General features: G+C 47.5%; 1 protein-coding gene across 2 annotated transcripts in view; it reads left to right on the top strand.

Annotated features, from left to right (window-relative positions):
- Positions 1-614: 614 nt before the first annotated feature.
- Positions 615-16,498, top strand: part of PTPRE (protein tyrosine phosphatase receptor type E) — a 72,391-nt gene continuing 56,507 nt past the window's right edge. For both annotated transcript variants that reach the window (XM_062579597.1, XM_062579600.1), the window contains exon 1: positions 615-659. The gene's annotated coding sequence lies outside the window, so the exon portion shown is untranslated. The remainder of the gene's footprint in view (positions 660-16,498) is intronic.

Raw genomic sequence — 16,498 nt, 5'->3', positions numbered from 1 at the left:
GTGGCCCTCCCGCTCCTTTAATCCTTGGTACGTTATGGGCAAGTTAGGCAGTTTACAGTCCCGCCAGGTTCTTTTTCTAACTTTATTTCACAACTGGATCATTTCTCTAGCTATTCCTGTTATTTCCTGCGAAATTCTCTTTTCCCCCAATAATGTGTTAACAATTATAATACTATACGACCTCAGTTTCACGTTTTTTAACCGCAATTAACGAATTTTTGAACCACAACGTAACAGCGCCTGCGGCCCGTGCACCAACACGCAGGCTGGGGTTGTCACGCGTGTTGGATGAAGTTACCATTTATTTTATCGGCTCGGCTGCGAGCAGCCATTTAAGTTCACGCACTCGCAGAAGCGCTGCCCGCGGAGCGCCGCCGTGCGCGCCCCGAGCCGAGCAGCCCGCAGCCCGCCCGGCCCTGCCGCCGCTCCGACGGGCGTTTCCCACGGCGCGGGCGGAGGCGCCGCGCCCGCGCCCGCCCCCGCCGCGCCGAGCGGCGCCGGCCGCGGCCGCCAGGCGGCGCCGCGGTGGCGGCGCTGCGGGGCGGAGGCGGCGCGGGGAAATTTCCTGCCTCGCCGCCGCCGCCGCCCGGACGCCCGCGGCCGCGGCTGCAGCGCGGCCGCCTCCGCGCGGGGCGCCGAGGGGCTGCGGCGCCGCCGAGGTGAGCGGGGCCGCGGAGCGAGGTGGGGAGGGGGGGGCCGCAGCGGCGGGTGGGTGCGGGCGGCGCTTTGCTGCGCAGGTGCCGCGGGGACCCCCCTCCCCTCTCCCGCGTCCCCCGGGCCGCGCCTCCGCGCGCACATCTGCGCGCTCTCCGCCGATGTCCCTGCGGCGCGTCCCGCCGCCGCAGCCCCCGCGGGAGGAAGGACGGGGCTAGCGGGGTGCCGCGGCCGCCGGAGGGCGCGGGACGCTGCGCGGAGTGTGTGTGTGGGGGGGGGCGGCCTGCGGGCCCCGCGTGACCGCCCCGCGCGGGGGAGCTCTGCGGAGGGCTCGCTTGCGCGCTGCGGCGTGGGAAAGCCGCTCATCTGCTCCTAGCGCGCCGCCGGGAGCCGCCGCAGGCCCTTCCCGTGCCGCGCCGCGCCGCGCCGCGCCGGGGGCAGCCGTCAGGTGCGTGGGAGCAGGGGCCGGGGGCTGCGCCCCGTGGACCCCGCCGGCGCGGCCGCCCGCAGCGCCCTGCCCGCGGCCCGGCAGCGCGGTGGCTGCGCGCCGTGAACTTCAGCAGCGTGCCTTGCGCCCGCGAAGCGCAGGTGCGGACGTGCTGCCTCTGCGCCTTTGGGGGCTAGGGCGCGCCTGTGCCTCGCTCCCCCCCGTTCTGGTTTTGTGCCTCTCGTGGATTATGCAGCCTGTTGACGGTGTCGGAAATGCCCTGGGGGGGGGGGTCTGAAATTTTGGGAGCTGGAAGATGATGGTTGGGGGACTCCGCAGTGCAGCGGTCTGTTTGCCACACGTGAGTTACAGCAAATAATTCTGCTGCAGCTTCGCTAAGCTGTGGCCCGTCCCTTGCAAGTAAGGGGGGCTCTTGCACACCCGTGAAGTGACAGTGGCTTAATGGGCGTTCAGAAGCGCCTCGCTGTCTTCCTTGTAGGATGCTACGTACCTCGCAGCAGTGAAGGCTGCTCTCGTAAAATAAGCTCGTTGCTTGTAGCACGCCTGCTTCGCGCTGTGTGCAACTTTGCGCCTCATGAATAAAACTAACTGTGCGATACGTTGTTTTTTTGGTGCAGTTGGCTTATGGACCAAAGCTTTAGAGCGCGTCGTGGTGGTGCTCGGACTGGCGTGCTTGGTGACGTTTTTGGTTTGAGAGGCTATAGGAAGAGAAGTGGGTGGACGTGAGCTGACAAGGTGCAGAGTGCCAAAAAGCCCTGCGAAGCCCAGGGTGCGATCCTGCCTCTGCCTGGGGGCCCTTGGCAAGTTTGCTGCACAAGTTATCAATAAAATGCTTCTACACTTTTTTCATGTTTGGTGTCATGTAACCAAGATTTCTGAACAGGTCAATCAATCACACTGTAATGAGGAAGAAACAAAAAAGAACCAATAAAATAGCGCTGAATTATGTTGCATAAAGATTTAAAAAGATTTTTTTGCTTTACTGATTTAAGCATAATCCACCCTTTGAATGGATAGGAGAAACTGTTCAATCGAAAGAGTATATTTGTATCTCCTCTGCATGTTGTTGTCATTTGGTAAGCACCGTTCTGTGTTTCAGGCTCCGTTTCCAATGTGATCTTCAGCATAGCTTTACGGGAGGGCCTGCTGGGTGGTACCAGCGCCTGAAAGTTGTGTCAGAGCGGTTCAGGGCCATCAATAATGAATGGAGGTGGAAAAATTGTGTTTTCAAGTGGAAACAGTACCTTGAATGACTCTCTGCGTCAAAGTTATCCATGAAAATGTCTCCGCAGAAGCAGGCGGAGAGGACAGGGAAGTCTTGCCTAGGAGGAGGCATTGCACGAGCTTCTAGAGGATGAGCCTCAACGTAGGGCAGAGCTGGGGGCAGTTTTGGGTCTTGTCCCTGCCCTGGGAAAGGTCACCCAGCAGTGACCTGCGGAGGACCGAGCTCCAGCAGGAGTTTGCTTCCCCAGTACTGAGCAGAAGTGAAACCGGTGGTTGGGGTTGGAGCTGTTGGTGCCTCGTACAACCATCGAGAGGCACGGCGAACGCCGCTGGATGTACTGTTCTGCATTCGTGCTTGTTGAAGAGGGCTCTCGGGAGGTTTGTCGGGGGCGAGGCGTTCAGGGTGAACGGAGGGACGCGGAAGAAACTGCAGCTTTTTCCCGAAGGCAGGCACGCTATCCTGACAGTCCTGTTTGCATTGGAGATAACCCTGCTGCTTGGTCTGGTCCTGCAGCGTGAGGAGCGTGCTGCCTTTCAAGGAAATATTTGCTTTTTAAATTAACGTGTGAATAATACAGCAAGAACAGCGCTCCGTGGCGTCTTTAGCGTCCCCCCCTTTTTTTTTAAAAAAGTGACTTTTCCAAACTTCTTGCTCAAACGCATGCATCTTCTAATGGTACAGCGGATCTGAAAATTTGTATAAGCCAGAGCTGAATTTGAAGACCAGCAGAATAATTCTGACTATCTGTTAGAATAATCAAAGGCTCTAAGATGGGTTGTGGGAGCTTCATGCTTTAAGTGTCCCTTTCCTGGGAACATGGTAGAAATGTGGATTGTAATGGACGCATAATAGATTGATTGGTTTGTATAGGGCCAGTACTTATTTGGCCTCGCAACCTAAGGATCGCGGCACTACGTGGTCTGCTGATGTCTTATTTAAGTATTCCCAGTGTGGAATTGCGCTCCACAAGTTTCATGCTGTATCTTCTTTTATCTTGTCATCCCCCCCCCTTAATTTTTTATCCACTGCTTTGTTTTTTAGTGAATTTCTTTTTTTTTTTAATTAGAAGCAAAGGATGATTGAGTGGGGGAGAGAGACCATGTAATGAATACTTGAAGCCAATTTTGAGAATTTGTGGTTGAAGACCCTCTTACTTCCAGTATCTTTGATAAAATATCTACAGATAGTTCTTTACCAAAAGTTGTAATTCTTTGCATTCCCATGCAGTAGAGAAAACTGCCTTGGAAGTTATTTTAATTTATTTCTTAGAGGGACAACTCACTTTTCAACAACGTCTCAGTCTTGTTTGTTTGTTTGTTTCTTTCTTTTTTTTGTTTTAAATAATTCAGTGATTTGTAACTTCATCTAAGTGTGGAATGTGCAAAGAATTTACCATAATACATTAGAGTATTCTAACTCTTACGGAGGTCTGCTGTCATTCCTAGGGTGCTCCAATCTTAATTTTTAGACTTCCAGTCTAAAACCAACTTCCTTGAGTCTTTAAATGTTCATCTAACACAAATATAATGTGCATTAACTCTTGCCTCATTGTTTAGTATTTCTTACTAAATTGCATTTCTCATCTCATGTTGTTATTCCTTTAACCTTGCCTTCTTTGCTTGCTCTGCTATTTATTCCTTGATTCCTGTTTTTCTTTGCATTTCTAGCCTTAGTTTCTGCCAGTATATATATATATATGTGTGTGTGTGTGTGTGTGTGTGTGTATATATATATATATATAGTAAATATAGCTTGAGCTAGTGCCATGCTTTTGTAGAAAAGGCAATGAATATGTTTGTATTCTGTGTTTTAAGGTATTAGATGCATCTCAGGTGTTTTCTGAGTGTTTTTATTTTTTTAATCTAGATTTGGATTTCTTAAGTGTGTGTAATTATACTGCACATCACTCAAATTAGTACAGCTCAGAAATTAAATATTTCATCCGCTCTCTTTCGTTGTACTGATCTTGTACAGTTGGGCAAAGTTTCTAAAGTGCTGCTGCAAGAGAGATCCTGGTGAACCAGCTTTCCTGCTGCGGAGGGACAGCTTTAGTATAAACAGGTTAAAATGATATATGCCTTTCTTGTTAAATACAGGCATCAGTTTAAGTGGAGTCACATTATCCCTTTGTTTGAGTTTGTCAAAAGCTCATTAATTTTAAGTCAAACTACCTAGCTTGCTGTTTGCGATTGCTTTAAAATTACATGTGTGCTGATCAGTGTGGAGAAGCTGAATTGAAACCTCAGCTTAGGGCATGTGGCCACAGATGCAACGCTTTAATCTGTTTTTCCCAGGCTAAGCTCCCACCTTTGGCACCTTTCTGCTCCCCCCTGGGAGCTGTTGGGGTAGAGGACACTTTTTTTTTTTTTTTTTTTTTTTTTTTTCCTTGACTTCAATATTTCTGTGAAGGCAAGGGAGAAGAGAGGTGCAAACGGGGAACTATATTTAAATAGTGACCCATTTGCATTGCTTATTTTAAACTATTTAAAAAAAAGCTTGTAATGGCTTGACTTTGAGATAATTGGTACTCTGGGCATGGGCGATTTTTCAAGAAGGCTGACTCCTTTTCTAGTGTAAATCTCTCCATTTAACTCGAACAAAACATTGCCTGGCATCAAAGACAGCAGGCTGTGCAAGAAAGCTCTTGGCAGTCAGATTCTTCACTGTTTTTTTCTTAATGGTTTTGATAAGCAAACTGCAGAGGTTATTTAGAGTTGTGTACGTGTGACTTGAGAGGGCAAATTGCAGTGAAAAAGAGTGAGAATTGCTGTCCTAGATCAGGCTATTTTGTCCTTGCAATTTAGCCTGATTTACCAAGATTTTCAGAAGCAGAAACTTGAACGTGTCCTTGGAAAAAATCACTTAACCCTCAGAGGACTTTCTTTGTAAACAGGGTTGTGTTTCCAGCCGCCTGCGGGTAGCGGTTTATTCTGCGAGACGAGAAGCTTGCTGCCTTCCAAGGGAGACCACCAGTTTTGCCAAGCATAATTCACTGGGCGGTTGCTGCCTTCAGGGTTAGTCCTGACCCTGTGCATCCTCTGTCCTACCGCTGGGCCGACATACCGCTTTTTTTGTCTGCTAATATTATAAATCGCGCACAATATCTCTTTTGTTTTATTTCTTGATCCTTCCTGGTCCACCAGCCAACAGTGCATTTCCGCCTCCTCCAAGCCCTTGGAGTTCTTCGTTAGTGATGTGCTGTGAAGAAAAATCAAAGTATACACCTCAAAGTATTACGCTGAGGTGGGAAAATTAGTGCATTACAAATCACAGACGTAGATAGAGCTCGTGTCTTCAGAATTGAGATGTGAAGGATGGCTTTTGACTAAAGTCTGCACGTGTCCAAGACTGAGGAGCCACCAGTGGAGATCATACCTTGTGTACAGCCTTACGTTCGGTATAAACAAGTTTGAAGTAAAGCTGCCCTGCCGATGCTCTACTGCCAACTTCAAGAACTGTGGGGGCTTCAATCCCAGGTGGAGATAGAGTTCAAGAGTCCAACTGAGATAACCGTAGCTGGCAAAGGGGATTTTCCTGGTTGTCATCCTCTATGGTAAACGGAGGCACCTTCTCTTTGGGGATTGTCTAAAAGGAGTTTCAACACTGGGACTACTCAGACGGAAGGCAGAGCCTGTCCCCTGAGCTGCTGCCCGCACGGTGCTCTTGAAGGACAGCTTTGCTCCGAGTGCTCTTACTTAAGTTAGACTTCAAGGTGACTGGTTATGGAATGCTGAAAGGGGAAAGAAGTTTATCTTGGCAAATTCCCTCTGGAGGAAGTGTAGTTTTTAATAAGCTGAATTAGCTTGATTGCAAAAGCAGATGAAGGCAATAGAAGAGCAAAAGGAAGTGCATTCGGTGTACAGGAAGGTGCCCTAGCCATTGCACTGTGGTAAGACCTCTGGGTCATCTCTGTAATTTTGAGACAAAACTCATTTTAGACTTGTTGGAGAGCCGGCATGTAGGTATCTGCTGCTAATCCCCTGTCTGGCTGTGGTTTGCTGTGAGCTGGAGAAACTGCTCTGCCCCCAAGGTGGTATTTGATGTAGAAATGGGGCTGGACCATCGCTGGGCACGTGTCCTGACTCCAAGTCCGTGAGGGAAGCCAGGCGGTGGCCGGCTGCCATTGCATGACACCAGCGTTACTGGAAGTTATAATCAGCACCAGTTTGGAGCGTGGGAAAGGAAGGAACTATGTGAAGGACAGCGGTTTGCAGAAATATGCCCGTCTGTCAAGGGAGAGAGCAAGGCCACAATGTTTTCATCAGTTTTAGGCTAGAAATGCCTTCACAGCTGTGTGCCAGCTTCTGGGGGTGCGTTATGGGCTTTTGTTACTTCCGTATTTGAATTCCTATCTGTTTCAAAGTTTTAACCCATTTAATGACTTTTACTAATCTTCTAGTTCAAAAAAATCTTTTCTCTCTCTCTCTCTAAGGCTAAAAATACTTTTCTGAAGCTGTCTGTAGCTCGGACACGTGGTGGTTATTCCCCCAAATGTGCGCACTCTGCTTGGAAGAGATCAGCTGGATTCTGATCTTCATCCGAGATCTTCCACGTTTAGTTATAAACCCATAATAGTTGTCCAAAAAAAAAGGCAGCCACATGATGATCGATGCTGCAAATGCCAGTGTTATACCAAATGCAAAATTGGGCTTGACGTGGCGCAGGGGATTTTCAGGTGTCTGGCCCGTATTCCAGGAAATAGCTAATCCTCATTTATTGTTCCCTGTCGGCGTGTTTTATTCTGTCCGAGAAATGTTGTTCTTGAATTATCGGCCTCTGGGACGGACAAAGCGGAGTGTCACTTAACAGATGCTTATTAGCAGAATATCTGGTAGGGTAACTTTAAAAACGTTCCTTTTATACAGTTGCATTTCTGGAAAATGTTTGCATTGTATTTTGCTTTCAAAAATGATTTAAAAATATTAAAAGGCATGTCCTGCAAAGAGTTACATGCCTATCTGATAATACCGCTTGTCCTAGTAATTAGGTCGACACGCTGTTTTGCAAGTAGGTGAAGACACTGAAATGCGGTGAAGATAAGTGCCGAGGCGAGGTTCCCCACACGTGTGAAGTCAGAGTTAAACCTGGAACTGAGTTATTCTAATTAACCTCAAATTAATAAGCTCAAACGCGTAGACGCGTAGGTGTGTTTTGGGATCTGTATTTCTATAGGAAGTTTATCCATGGCAGCTGAAACATTTTAAAATCAGATGCCTGCAGGTGTGCTTTATCGTTTCCTAAATGGAAGCTGAACTGGACAAATTTACACTTTCATTAAATAAGTTTATTAAAATTTACATTTTATTGTTATTCTATTATTATTTTTAGCTGTTTCTGCCCAAGGTATGCCGAGCTGGGGCTGATGGCCCGACTTCCACGGAGGTGCGTTGGGGAAAGGGTGTGTTCCTCCTCTCGGCGGAGAGGAACTGATTTGTCGTCCCAGGGTGGCAGCGTGAGTTATTGGTGTCTGCAGGTGGGATGATCCAGAGATAAGGGACTGAGTGAGAAAAGATGAGAATCGAGAGCAGAACCTTATGGAATCTGCATAAAAAATCTGGAGGAGAGTTTTAAAGGATTTTTCCCTCTTTAAAGACATCCTGATATGTTAAAAAAAAAAAAAAAAAAAAAAGAAAGAAAGAAAAAGGAAAAGAAAGAAAACACAAAAACAGGGTTGCCTGGGGGACAGAGGAGGCATCAGCTGACCCTAACCCATGGTAGCACGCTAGTGCTGATTTTCTGATGCTGATAAGAAGCTAACAAAAGATGGCATTTGGAATTGCAGGTGGGATCCATTGGTTTCTCTTCTTTTATTTATTTATTTTATTATTTTTTTTTAATGTGAATAAAGCAAGCTGTAAGAAAAGAAGACCTGGTGGAGTGAGAGCAATTTGGAGAAGAGCAAGAGGGGATGATCTGACCCAGGTTTAGGACAAGTTAGTGAAGGCAGCACAACTCCGTTCTGAGAAGAGAAGAAATTCCCAGCGGTGTTGGTAGTGTTCCCGTGCAAATCGTTAGGGCGGTGGACCGGTGGCGGAAGAAGGTGCTGAAGGAGCATCGCGGGGGCGAGCGGCCAACGGACCTTTAATCTGGATTCAAAGAACCGCTCGCAAATGGGTCCTTAATGCATTAGAGACTTGGGCGTAAAAAGGAAGAGCGGCCAAAATCTGCCGTAATTTGACGGCAGCCCAGGGCTTTGCATGCGAGCGGGATTTTTTCCTCCGGGGCAGCGGCAGCAAGGCTGGAGCCGGATGGCCGTGTCCAGCCCCGGCGGGCTTCGTCCTGGCCACCGCGAGCGCGGGGAAGGTCCCGCTCCGCTGTCCCGCGGGCAGGGCATACCAACTCGGCGGCATCCCGGTCTTGCGGCTGCTTTTTATGTATAGTTATCGTTTTTCTTCATTTATCTTTTTTTTTAAATGACTCATTAGCTCAGCTGGGCATAGCACTTTCTTTAAAGGTTCTTAATACTGTTTGTCTATGTTTGAAAAATATTATGTTGGTCATATGCACATCGATGAATTCAATCTGTGGAATTTAGTTTTGAAATATTACTGTGGCCTCGGGTAGAAGGAAAAGGCAACTTTCTTAGCTAGCTTCTGGCAGTGACAGTTAGAAATTTTATAGGCTGTGAATGATGAAAGAGATGCGGCGTTTGCTGGGACCTGGTGTCTTATTGAGATTTATTGCTCATGAATTTGCAGCAGTTGAGCAGTGGCTAATAAATTTTCAAAAAATATTAAATAGATGTTGATTCTATTAATTTGGGGGGCCCAAAGGAAACAAAGAGCAAAAACCTCAAAGGCTTTTGTACAATTCTGAAGTCTCTGATTAAGGATTTTCTTGTAAGCCTCAACAACTAAAAGGTTTTTCTCCTTTGCTGTTTCCTAGCTTCTTGCGTCCACCTAGAAACATAGATAAATTTGAATTGTGTCTCTGTTCTTTGAGCCTAGCTTTTAAATACTAAAACACTTTTTTTTAGTGTACTAAAACACTGCTTGCTAACTTGAATTTGTCAAACGTTGTGTCCTTAAAATAGCGCTGTGTCTGGTGCTCGGTAAGCAGATCGGTAAGCAAAATCACGGTGCTGCACCCGGAGGGCTCTGCCTTTGCGCTTTTGCTAGCGCTTTTGGCAGGACAGTAAATAGTGGTAACTGTAGGGAAAATTCATTGCTGGATTTTTTTTTTCTGTTTATTTTATTTTTTTCCCAAGGTGTGCAAGCGGGTATGAGTGCCTTGTGCGGATGCACTCGCGGAGGCGGAGGGTCGGTGACGCGCCGCGGTGCTGCGGGTGGCACCGTGCAAGCAACCTCCCGTTTCCAAAGACGCCGCGGGTTCGGGGGGAGCCGGCGGTTGGAGCTGGGGCGTCTCCTGGGCTTGTTTATGCAGCACACGTGTGCGGTGCATCCAGGCAAGCGGCAGTCTGCAAGTCGGTGTGCTTGCACGCGAGATTTTTAGTGGCGCGGTCTCTCGGAAAACCACGTTGTAGAAGCTGGGTTTTCTTAAACACTGATCCGTGTAACGTTTAAGGCTATAATTATTTAGTGTAGCTGTTTAATCTGTCTTGTGAACTGGAAAAACGTGTGGCGTGCACTTCTGTCCGTTCAGCACTGGCATGTTTTAAGGGTATTTACTGCAGGCTGGTTAAAACTCTGCGCTTTGAGAATAAAGCAAGCGGTGCAGACGGGAAGAGCTTCGCTGAGGTCGCTCCTGTGGGCGGGTGAGCGGTGCCTGACCAGTTTTCCACTCGATTAGGTGCAAATGTGCTGCTCCACAGTCTGTCTTGGGGGACACCTTGTCTCCATTTATCTTATCGATGACATGTTCGTGGTCGGCGTTTCCAGAATCCTTTTTTTCTTCCTCCCTCTTGCAGTGTTTCTGCATAGCCGGTGAAACGCCCTTGCTGCCAGTGCTTGCCCGGTAACGGCCGGAGGAGTCTGTGATGGCTTGGTGGCGATCCTCGCCTTCCCTCGTGCGTGCCACCGTTCCGTTTTGCAGCTCGGAGGTTGCTTTGTTATTTCCTGCCCGCTGCGCCGTGCCTGAGCTGGCGCGAAGCTGTTGGAGTGGGTGTAGCTGTGAGCGCGCACGGCCCGCTGCGCTGCTGGGTGTTGTGCAAGGTGGTGGTTGGGGGCCGTCGTTCTCCCAACGTGGCTGCTCCCGCGTCTCCTCGCTGCCTCCGTCCCTCCGTGGAGCCTCGGCCTTGTGGAGAGCGGGGGAGAAGGGCAGATGAGCCAAAAAGGCCGGTCTAAGGTGATGGCTGATTTCTAGCACTGACATTTATGGTCCAGGTCCTGCTGTGACCACCGCTGTTGGAGCAGAAGGTTCATCGGAAAGACAGGTCCTCTTATTCGGGCCTTTCTTAGGCAACCATCAGGCCCCACACCCTGTCTTTCAGTCTGCCACCTCCTTCCATGCAAGGATTCTGGAATTCAGGAAACGTTGTTGTCTAATGCGTTGGGTTGGTGTGGTCACAGGCTTCCACAAAAGTGTTAGGCAGCCGTGCCATCGCGATACCTCTGGAATTAAAATGCTATCTTGGAGCCTTCACCCTGGAAAGCGCATGCCAGAAGCTGCAGGATTTGGAGCTGGTGGGGGTCACAGTGCTGGTCCTGGTCTCAGGCTTTAGTGCAGGCCCCACAACATAAACCTGTGCACGTTGTGCATCTCGGACTATAACCCCGGAGCTCCCGCCTCTTCGCCCTCTGTAAGAGAGAGACTCCGTATGACGTCTCTGTGTATCCCGACAGGAGATCCATCTGGTTTCGTTTCGCCCTCCCACCAGCAGTTTTTCTGTTCTGCATCTGGATTTGTTTGTCTATCCAGGCTCCAAGCGTTGCCATCTGACGTGCTCCCAGCGCCGGTGGCGATGGTGACGTGAGGAAGGAAGCTCTTTAAAACCCGACTCTGACTCTCCTGGTTTTCGTAGTGTTTTTTCTTAAAGTCAATGGGAAAAGAGGCTATTTCCTTAATATCAAAGCATCATTATAGTGAAAATTGGCAATCGCCAGGGGGAAAATCATGTTTCCTGAACATGCCTTGGCAAAAAGGTGCAGACAGAAACACGAGGTCGGTGGAGGGGGCTCGGAGGTGCACGCACGCGCTGCGGGGAGGGACCTGCCCGCCCCGCGTTGCTGCGTTGGGTTGCCCAGTCGCTTCGTTCGGCGCCGGCCGGTCCGACTTTGCCGTTCGTCCTCGCCTGGGCGTACAGCAAGGCGTCGCGCAAAGAAGTGCTTGCACGGGAGGACTGAGAAACGAAGCGGAGAAGAGCGACCGAGGCTGAAATAAATGCACGTGCAGTATTGCTCGTTGCTCTGTGGCATCGAAGTGCGTTTCAGCTGCGTGAACGTCGTCTTCTGCCCTTCTGCTTTGCCGCTGCTGCAAGCTGCCGCTCCTTTGAGCGGCGGTCGGACAGTAAGATCCCCCGTGGCTCGGTAACGGTAAAAGTAATAACCTAGTTGCTAAAGCCGCGCGCAGCTCCGCTCGGCGAGGCCCCGGTCCAGCCCTGCGCTGCCCTTCCGCGGTCCGGGAGGAGCCTTCAAGCCCTGCGTCGTTCAGCATCGGTGCAGAACTGTGAGTCGCCAGCGAAGTCGTTCTCTTGCTAAATTGCTTAATAATTGCTTCAAAACGGCTACTGGCAAAGACTTCTTCTTGGCTACTTAATAAAGGGAAGATCTCCCGTGTCCCGTCCGTATTTCGGCTACCGCGTTCCTTGGAACCGAGGCGGGAGGGAAGCTCTGGAGCAGAGCCCTGCAAAGGCTGCCGCAGACCCCCATCCCTTCTTGACTAGTATTTCCATAAAACCTGCTGCCGCCGTCTGGGGAGGCTGGGTGGGATGCTTTCTGAGCTGTTGGAATGTGCGCATGAGATAGAAGATGGTTTTGATTAAAAAAAAAAAAAAAAAAAAAAAAACCCTGAATGTTAACTGAATATTTTTCCTATTTATTCCCATGTGTCAAAATCAAAGCTGTGAGTCTCCAGGCATTTTGCCCACTTTTTTTTTTTTGTTGTTGTTTTTGTTCTTGTTGTTTCAAATGTTTGAATATCTTTTTTTTTCTCCCCTCAAGGTTAGGATTTAGCAGCTCCTCTTAACGGAAGAATTCAATAGCTTAACCAGATAAATAAATGTTTTTAAAAAGCCTTTTGGATAGAAATGAGCTGAATATTACTGGTTTGAGATTCCTGTTCATTTTTTCATAGTATCTGTAAATTCAGCCTTTATTTAGGTGTATGAACCATGGTGAACTAGGTTCAGGACTGTGACTTATTTTACCTGCGGTGTCTTCCTGCTATAAGACCCCTTATGGCAGTGATTACAGGTATACTGTCTGCTCTACTTCTCTGCTTTTTTTTTCTAATTTGTGAGATTTGTAATAAGCAGTTGTTTCTCTCGGAGCGTTTAGGTTGGAGTATGCGTTGAGCTGTATTTCAAAAGCCTCTTGTCGAGGAAGAGCTCTGCTAGGGCTGCAATGACTTTGTAAAAGCCTAAAATTGAATCCTGATCTTTTTTTTTCCCTGCAGTGGGAAAAACATTCCCTTCCTCATTTCTTTGTTTTCGTTTGCTCCACGTGGATGCTAATGCTTCTGGCCCCTCAAAGTAGAGCAAAATCTTTTTTTAGAAACTAGAGCAGAATTTTCATAATAAACCTGATCTCGTGCAGATTCAGAGCCCCCCTGGGGGGGGGGAATTGAGGGAGGGAAACTGGAGTTAGGGAGGGTTATAAGCAACGTAATTTCAAGGATCCGTATCCTGAAAAGTCCCCATGGATTTGCTGCTGCTTCTTGGATTAGAAGGCCCTTTAATTTGCTTTTAATTAAAATGATTTTCATTTATTCTGTGCCTTCTTCAAAGGTCCCAAGGCACCTTATAAGCTTGCAGTTGTATGTATAAAATGCAAAATCCATATTCATGCTATGGTAAGGTTTCATGTTAAAGCTAGGGATGAATATGAGTTTACTCTTTTTGTTTGATGTTACAGTGTTTTTAGAATCTCAATTCCCCATTACAATGCAAATTTTAAACCACTGTCGTTGTACATGCTGGATCTAATAGACATTGCGTTTTAAAATGTAAACATTGACCTTTCATAAATATCTTTTCTGAATCACTTATTTAAATAGCCAAGGATTAATTTTTGCAACATTACTAAGTTGGAGGAAAAGTTGTAAAAATAGCTTTATACTTTGTTCCTGGGCTTGCTGCGTGCAGCTTTCCTGCCTGTTACGGCACCTGCGGGGTCGCCCAAGGCATCGCCTACCTTCGAGAGCAAAATGCTGAATTTTCAGGGGATGCTGCCAAAGCTTCTTGTCTGTTGGTGCTTTTTGTTTTGGTGGAAGCATGAGGTGCTGTGTGGCTGAGAAGCCCCACAGATTTCCTTTCAAGTGGTGAGTTTAGAGAGCTCTAAATTAACTTTGTGAAGTTTTGTAACGAAACTGCCCTTTGCTGGGGGCAGAGGGTCTCCTTGTGCTTTTGCACCGTGAATGCAACTGTACAAGTTCTGCAGTTGTGCATATGGGTTTTAACAGGCAGTAACTGAAGATGGAAAAATAGAACAAACTCCTGAAAAGTGATTTAGATGTCTTTATTTCATGGTGAAATTGTGTGTTGAAAGCATGATCCCGTGCTGTAGAAGAAGAAAACCTGAATTTTTTGGCTTGTTTATACAGAGCCAGAAATGTCACTGTTCAAGCTAGGATAAGCAAAATGCCAGTTTTGACATTGCACTGTTGTTGGATGATATTACACCAGAATTGTGAGCAGCATATTTTCTTATAATGCCGTTTTTGTTTTCCAGCTGAATGTGGCAGTGTTCAGTGATGTGGAGGAGTTATTCATGAGGAGTCCACAGAAAGTTCTCAGGAAAGTAGATGGCTGCGCTCAGCAGTTTAAGCCTACGGAGGAGTGTCTTTTTTTTCCTTTTTTTCTTTTTTTTTCCCTTTTCTAGTTAACTTCTGAAAGGTTGAAAAAGATTTCAACCGTATGTGCATGTCTAATGTACCACGGTAGAACATCTGATTGAATTGTCTATTTATTGCACGCGGCAGTTGTGTAAGACAGTGCTTTAAAAAGGGAGAATAGAGATGGATATGGAAATGTTAAACACTGAAACTGTATCCAGTCAACCTGGGGAGCTAGGAGACCTTAAACTGATGTCAGAGAGTTTGCTAAGGAAGACCTCAGTAGTTGGCTTGGGAAATTCATTAATCCTTTCCTTTTCTAGGCATCCAAACTCTAAATTTGAGAGCATGTTTTTGCATCTTTTGTACATTAGTTTTAACTAAATTGGCTTGATGATGTTTTGATGAGCTTGATGTCTAATTAAAGCACACAGGACATTTGATCGGTCCTCCATATCCCGTGGTTGTGGCTGGGCATCAGCAGGGAGCACCTTGTTTGGGCGGCGATGTCTCAGGGTTACGTTCTGGTATAACTAGTCAATAAAAGTGCTTGAACACGTGAGGGCTAATGCTGGACAGAGCACTAGTGAAGGACGCGGTGGGGCCAAGCATCCGTCAAAGGCAGGGGGTGTCGGTGCTTCGTAGGGCTCCTTCTCCCACCTGTGCCTTAAGGTCTTCTCCATGTTTTACGGTGATAGCACACTTCTGTTTTTGGGGTCTTTTCTCTAGATGTGAGGTGGTTTTTTTTCTGATGAGAAGTAACCTGTTAATCTAGGTCTGCAGATTAATAACTTTTTTTTCCTAGACACCCATCTGTTGGGCAGTAGGGAGACCTATATCTGAAGTTACAAATGACAAGTGCAAAGTAAAGGTAAAAAGACCTTTTCATTTTTTTATTTTTGTATTTTTTTTTGACTGAATTATAAAGCTGACTGTAAACATCACGGCTCCCGTGACCTGCTTTCGGTGGACTGTAATAAATACCTGCTTTGGAGTCATGCTTGAGTGAGCCAGGAAACGTGTTGCAAGCTGCTCATCGTGTTGTGGGGTCTTAGGATGTTAACACGGTGAACTACTTCTCGTGGCGGTTTTATTAAGTCAGTTTTATTAAGGACTGGTTTGTGCAGTTGCGATGAAAACCATACCAGTCGTGTGTATTAAATGACTTTGCGAGCCATCTGTATTGCATGCAATATTCAGGCGCAGATGTTAGGAAAACTACAGAGTGCAGTTATGTGAAGAGTCAATGCAGACCATAACTGTCCTTGAACTTAGGATGGGGCTCCTTGTTACGGCTCCGGGGAAGTTAGATCGAACGGGCTTGGTAGAACAACATGAAATAAGCCCAAGTGCAGGTGGGTGTGAGCCCAAATGCTTTGCAGGAGCAAAGCCCGCGATGTGTTTAGTGGTGCTACGCCCACGTGGCACTGACGTGAATTATAATCTCCGGGAAAACAGAGTTTATGCCGTGGGCTTTGTCCTGCAGGGGAAAGCTGGCGTGCAGCAAACTATCGTTATGTTGGAAATGCAGTTGAAGAGACATACCCTAGTGTTCTTGTAGGCTCCCTCGGGACAGAGGGTGTCAAAAAGTGCCTGTGCATCACACAGAATTAATGGAAAGCCATATAGATGTGTTCCTACTTCACCTTGGTATTTAATAAATAAGAATTAGGGCATCTGGTCTGCAGTACTTCACCTCTCTGCTAGGATCAGTAATTCACGCGTGAGTTTATCCCGACCTGACTCAGCAGTGAATGCTTAGAAGTTGGTTTCGTTCTTTTTATGCCTAAAAAGGAAGCTCCTTAATGACCACAGTGCAAAATCATTTTTCAGGGACATGTGCCTGGAAAACCTAATCTAAGACCCTGCCAGGTTGGGCCAGATGATCTCCAGAGGTCCCTTCTGACCTATAGGGCGTGGCGGTGGCCTTTTGGGGAGCAAGTAAACATGTGTTTCTAGATTTCTTCCCCTTTTTATAAGGATGGGGGGAAGTCATCTTAATACATGCAAAACCGCAGGGCGAGTACCTGCTGTGTCGGCGTACGTGCAGTTGCCCACCCGTCGGTGGACATCTGCGCTGAGCTGTTTGTGTTTCTTCTGAGCTGAGATGCAGCGTGACGTTTACTAGTCCATCTCTCCCGAGCGCTCGTAGCAAACGGTCAAAATACGAGCAGCTGAAGCCTGCTGAAACGACTGCAGCTCTTGGAGCATTTCGTATTCACCAAGAAGCAGTTTGGGGGGTTCTTTTGTCTCTTTGTTCTCTAAGATGGGGCTGAAAAGCT

Source organism: Rhea pennata, chromosome 7 (assembly GCF_028389875.1).
Source record: "Rhea pennata isolate bPtePen1 chromosome 7, bPtePen1.pri, whole genome shotgun sequence".
NCBI lineage: Eukaryota > Metazoa > Chordata > Aves > Rheiformes > Rheidae > Rhea > Rhea pennata.
Note: the sequence above shows the minus strand (reverse complement) of the source record. Positions and strands in the feature narration are given on the sequence as shown.